The sequence below is a fragment of the Corvus kubaryi genome, unplaced genomic scaffold, assembly GCF_017639235.1.
Source record: "Corvus kubaryi isolate FWS band 111438036 unplaced genomic scaffold, C.kubaryi_AGA036_p1.0 76, whole genome shotgun sequence".
NCBI lineage: Eukaryota > Metazoa > Chordata > Aves > Passeriformes > Corvidae > Corvus > Corvus kubaryi.
In genome coordinates this window covers 4,631,150-4,637,460 of record NW_024582063.1, presented here as the reverse complement: position 1 = coordinate 4,637,460, position 6,311 = coordinate 4,631,150, and the positions used below count along the sequence as shown (strand labels likewise).

The following is a 6,311-nucleotide window of genomic DNA, read 5'->3' as shown; positions in this document are numbered from 1 at the left end:
TCTGTAATAGTTTGCTCATATTCTATGCTATTTCATAGTTTTCTTTTTTGTTTTCCTCTGAGTTAAATGTTGAAGATTTGCCATTTAAAAATGGTCCTTCTTACAGTGTTAATAGAGGTTGCCAGTGAGATCACTGCAACGTTTTATATAAGTATTTGTATCCTAGTTGTTCTGGCTTGAAAACAAAAGCCCTCACATTTCAACCATTGTTTGCAGTTTTGTAAATTAATTCTGGCCATACAGAGAATTAAAAAATATGATTGAAAGTCAGACCATTATTTTCAATATGTTGAAAATATTGATCAAATAATGACTCAAAAAGGGTTCCATAATCTCCAGTTTCCAGAAATTAGAAGACAATAAGACAGACCTAATTTTTTAGTGACCAATATTAATTGTTATTCATGTGGAATCTTTTTGAAATAGTTCAAGGGAATGTTCACAATCAGATCAGGTATGTTCTGGAAAATATTGCTTATAATCTTCAAGAAAAAAATCATAAGAAGATTTAGAAAATGGGACATATTCTGATTGTCAGGCTATTTTATTAGGGACTTAAAATCTTGACATAACAAGGAACTTTGAACTAAGGATCGAAGATTTGAGCAAAATGAGCATGCTCTTCAGTACCATCTACATAAACATCGACTTAAACAGGGATAAAATTAATAGAAATATTATCAAATCTTTAAAGTATTTTCATCTGGTAGGAGTGCCAGCAGCTGAGGTGCATTAAAGCAGTGAAACCCATGTAAATAGGTTGACGATGGCTGGTCAGAGGTGGTTGGCAAATTTCCTGCATAACTGAATTTTCAACAAATAACCGTGATGAATTTATTTTTATGATTTCAAAACATTTCTTCTTAATTTTGAGAAAAATACCCCAAACCTAAACAAGCCAACCAACAAATGATTTCTATGATGAACATCAAATCAAATATTTAACTTTGTATTAGATCGCCTGAACAGGAATAGCTCAGTTTACTTCATTAACTCAGAAGGGTTTGTGCTGGATCACTCCAACATTAAACTAAATCTTCCTGGTTAGCTGCAGTATATATGCTATGGCAGATATATTTCAGATTCTTTTTTTTCCCCAGATATGCAAAACTTCTCCTCAGATCTCCAATTAACATGAAAACCACTCTGACCAATTCTGCCAAACAGAAATCTCATGGTTTTTACCTGTATTACCATGGGTCAGATTTTAAATGCAGTAAAAAAAAAAAAAAACAACCAACCCCAAGCAGGTTTGTGGGTTCACTAAATTTAAATGTTTCCTGAGAAACACAGGGAAATATCTACTAAAAGCCAAATACTAAAATTTCTTGGAGAAAAGTAAAAATTCTTCTTATTGCTTGTTTCCTATTCCAGTGGCACTAAAGAATAAAGGATTTGCAGTTAGGCCTCCAGCCAGAAAAGATCATAAACACATGTTCAGATACACGAATAGTCTCATCAAAGTCAAAACATTTAATTGTTATCCTCAAAACATGTGGGTTTTTATAATTGGCACTTGCAGACTAGACTGATGAATTAGCAGCAGATTTACAATTTAATAAAACCCTCTTACTTTCCATATTCAGATAAATAGGAGTTTGTTAGTATTTCATGCAGTCTGAAAACTTTGGCCAGATCCTCCACGAGTGAGACATCACTTTGTTGAAATGAAAGCAGAAAACCTGGCCTGTTTATGTAAATATCTAGACAGATGTCCTGTCTGGGTTTGGTTTGTTTTCTTTTCCTCCCTGCTTGTCTTTTAACTGAATAGCTGTGCCATGTGTCTGTTCAGTTTTGAGGCTACAGTACTTAAGAACGTGATAACCAAGTTGTTGCATTTTCAAGCCTTCTTTGAAACTATGATTTGAGCCATTTAACTCACTTTTTGCCTCTTTTGGCACAAAATCTGAGGTCACCTTTGGTAACTCCCATTCTGAATCATCCCCCTGCCCACATACAATGTTCTACATACTGATGACAACTCCCTCCAGAGGGGCTTTTTCTGGTTAAGTCATGATGTAGTTGAAGTCTCCAGGCTTTGAAAATAGGATATAGCACTTTATAAATACGATTGTGGCAATAGAAGGGTCAAGAATTTGTAACTCTGTAACTAAAATTTAAAAATTAAGTAAGTAACTTGGATTTCAATAATTCACGAGTCAGCTCCTCCTCACCTTTCTACTTCCCATTCAGTTTTAAGGGAGGGAAGTGGTCGTGGTTCTGCAAATTTTGGATATAGAAAGGCGTGTAACACCTGTTACTGCTTTCTTACAAAGAATTGTAAAACATATTCTTCCCTTTCCGGTTTCTGTGATGCCTGTTTCTCCTGCAGCTTCTTTCCAGCTCTCTGTCCTGCTGCCTCTCCTGGAAGCTCCAGGATGCCCAATGTCTGAGTCCTGCAAAATGAGCTGTGGGGCTTCTCTGTTCTCTGCCTGAATTTTGTTGTTTGCTGCCAGTTTCTCTTTCCTCTTACATGCTGCTGTTAAATAAAAATCCTGGTTTAGCAGTTCTCCTCTTAGAGTCTCCACACTGGGACAGAACACTCACACGTGTCCTAAAATGAACTGTGCTCTCCCATCCCCAGGACAATAAATGCATCTCCCTTGTTGTGTGCTCTTACCTGCAGTATATGGAAAGGTCACCCACGATGCCAAAGTAGTTGCTTGTCAATCCTGTGATGAACTTCAGCTTTATATAAAGATATTTCAGTTAACAACAACAGCAGCAGCAGCAAAAAAAAAAAAAAAAAAAAAAAAAAAAAGAAAACAAAAGGGAAAAAGGCCATGGAGGTAGAACTGCTAAGTGGAATTAGTGTTATTAAAATCTTGTGACTGAAAAGCAGTTACAAGCTGTCAAATGTGTTTGATGTTCTCTAGGAGTATGCTCAAGTCGGCCAACTAAGATTTGGAGGATTTTAACACTCTGCTTGGAAGAAGGGAAAAAAAATATCCATGGTTGGGAAAACTTGGAAGGATTTAACACTGTTAGAAACCTGGCGACTCTCCCGCTCTGATCAAGAGCTGTACTCTCAGTGAAATGATCAAAAGCTTGTGTACACATTGTCTCTGACTACACTGCAAGAGTGCTTGTGGGCTCTGCTTTCAGGCTTCTGTGTGAAGAAAGCAATTGTGTAGGAGAGGGGAATGCCAAAGGGTTTGGGATTCCTTCTGCAGTGTGAGCCACGTTCAATTCTCTGTAGCACTCAGGCACTCAGCTTTCAAAGATTATCGATGATTTCGTGTTATCAATTTCTTTGCCTCTGAAAGGAAAGAAAGGCTCTTGTTCGGGCTTGAACAGTGCCTTCTAATGGTCCTTCAGAGCGAGTCATTCCAGCAGATGTCACTGTGGGCCCTCGAGTCACAGCCATCCCAGCGTGAGCTGCTGCTTGCTTTGGTGTCACACACCTGCTCCCAGCAAGGCTCGAACGCCTTTGTAGCGATGGTACCGAATTACAGCTGTCTCGGCACTGCTAATTTCGGCTGTTTACTGAGTACCACGAGGGCAGAGCCCTGCCAGCTCAGCTGCCATCTCGGCCAAATCCACGAAGCCTGGAGGCAGTGCAGTTGGGATCAGCAGTGGCAGGATACGTGAGGATGATGGGCATCCCTGTGTGATGTGAGAGAGATGCACGACTATCAGTGAGCAGGGTTATGAGCTGTTCCTGAGCAACAGGGATGCTACAGCAGAGAAACAACAGCTTTACTCCATGTAGTAGCAAAGCCTGGGCTCCACAGGTAGAGAACTTAAAAACCCCAAGCAAACAAAAATAAAGAAGCAGATTAAAAACCCACCACAAGCCTTAAGAGTTTTTTAAATATCTTGTTTGGGCAGTCCTGAAATGAATTTTTAATTTGATTGGCTTATGCTGAGGATTTTCCTGGCATATCACACATGAATGCTGGATGCAGAATAAACCTGGCAGTGTTTTGTAGGCTTTGAGCTTCCCTAAATAAGATAAGAATTCATAACATGTGAGGCAAAACAAAAGAGCAGACAAGGACAGAGCTGGAAGCAACAGAGGAGTTACAGGCTGTAACAGAAGTAACAGGCTGTGGAGACGGAGAAGGAAGAAAGAGGAGCAGGAAACAGATGTCAAGAAGCTCTGATGAAGTAAGAGGACAAGGGATGCCAAAATATCCTGATACTGGAAATGCTAAATGTGGCTTTGTCTAGTACTTTTTAAAATCCAGGCCTATACAGCAAGGGTTTTTTAATTCAGGCCTTTCTAAACCTCTCAGCTGATTTCTTTGCAGTGCTATTCTTCATGGCCTTTGCTCCTCTGCAAAGGCATCAGGGAGAGACTTTTGTGCACTGGCAGCAGCTTTATCAGCTCTCCTCCCATCTTGCCCCGAACTCCACCCATCCAGAACACATCAGTGCTGTATTCAGATCAGATCTGCTGTCAAGGAGGGGTTTCCTTTTCATATGTGAGGAAATTTGGCATGGTCCATGCAAGACATTTCTGTTTATGGTGAAAACAGAGATCAGGAGAAAATCTGGGAAGTTTTCTTTCTTACTTTGATGGCTTAGTGCTGGTGATTTGTCAAATTTACAGATGTACAGCTTATATGGTCATGAGTATGCTACTCCTCCACAGCATTGTTTTCTTTTAATTATATTGATTTCAGATTGCAAAATCAGGAAACAAGCATTGGTAGGAAGGGACATGCTCTTCTTGGATTTGATAGATAAGAAAAAGCAGAAAAATTATTCAACCATCTGTTCTCCCTGTGCTTCTGAACCTACATAAAACTCCTCAGGAGGAGTCTCAGAATGTGATTATTCCAAGGCTTGAGTCAATATTCACTCAGAGCTCTCTAATTTTCCTTTATAAATTTCTATAATAGATTGATTTTTACCCATTCTATCCTGGTGCTAATACAGAAATGAGAGAACTCTGGTCCAAGGAAAAGCTGTGGCCTTTGATGGAATTTCCAGCTAAGAATTTTTTCAATTGTTGGACCTCAAAGGGATGCTTTTAAAGGAGGCTTTATTACTCATATGAATTTCAAGGAGAAGGCACTTGTTTGAAGGAATGAGTTTGAAGGTTTAAGGTGAAGAACTTTGGTGCAAATGTGGTAACTTTACAATAAATAAGTTGGCCCAGACAAGCCCAAACAACTCAAAAAATGAGACCCAGGGTCAAGTAAAGTTGTGTTACTTTAATACACCCTTTGTTGCAGATCTGTTACCTGGAGCACGAGGTAAAAACATCTGGGTGGCTAACGAGAATATTTTCAGCTTCTCAGGCTGGCATGTTTTTTTACCTTCTGGAGGTTTAGATCACTGAAAGGACAAGCAACAACTAAATAAACACTCTTACAAGTCAGTGACAGAGGAAATTACATATTGTATGTTACTCACAACTGGCTATGCACTGCTTGCATCTAATTGTTAACATATCACGAAAAATATCATTGGGATTTTTCATTGTTCACCTGGACATAGAATGTGTACTTGCACATTATCCACAGATGGTTTCAGCATTACCTCAGTTTTTGCATACAGAGCTTTTTTTTTTTCTTTGGTAGCTTTTGCTAGGTGTGTATTGAAGAAGAAATGTGTATAATGTATAGCTAAAGACAAAGAGTTTATTTTGCAGCTACATCCTGGATTTCCACAGCGTATGCCTGGAGGAGGATCATCTCTGCTGGGAAAATTTCCTTCTTCAGCAGAGCCTTCCTGGTAGAGAGATGTGCAGAGACAGTTGGGGGTTGTGTTTGCATGTATGGCTGTCCTGAAGGTATGAAAATCCTTCATGACCTCCAAGGAATGGCTGGAGTTAAAGCTGTCTGACAGCAGAATTTATGTGTGCACAGGCTGCAGGTGGAATTGAGTCAGGAAGGTGAAATGATTTCCTGATTTGCCTTCCTCTGTTCCTCTGTCATGCAGCCTCATCAAGCTGTGGTCTCACAAGGGCTGGCTGTAGCTGAGTCTGAAAAAATCCATGGAAGTACAGTGTGAGCTGTGAGTTCCTTGTGCATAGAGATCTATAAAGGTTTAACTTCACTTTAAGCATTCCAAGTGACCAATTTGTGTCAGCTTTACCTTGAAAATCATAGCCTTCAATGACTCTTTATGGTGATTATCAGTAAAAGCACAAGAACAGAAGGCTTGTTGTTTCATCCTTAGCACTAGATGCTCTTAAAGTTTTCTTTTACCTTTTGAAACATTCACGAATTTGATTTGCCTCCCCCTGCAACCACCTCTGAGACGAGTGAGGGAAAGACAGAACCAGGGTTTTGAAATCTATGGCCTGTTCTGCACTTTCTACCTCAGCCCCTTAATGACTGCAGTAACATATTGACTAT

General features: G+C 39.5%; 1 long non-coding RNA gene across 1 annotated transcript in view; it reads left to right on the top strand.

Annotated features, from left to right (window-relative positions):
* Nucleotides 1-5,885: 5,885 nt before the first annotated feature.
* LOC121675887 overlaps nucleotides 5,886-6,311 on the top strand; it is a 93,270-nt gene continuing 92,844 nt past the window's right edge. Inside the window, exon 1 of the long non-coding RNA XR_006020263.1 lies at nucleotides 5,886-5,967. This is a non-coding gene — a long non-coding RNA (uncharacterized LOC121675887). The remainder of the gene's footprint in view (nucleotides 5,968-6,311) is intronic.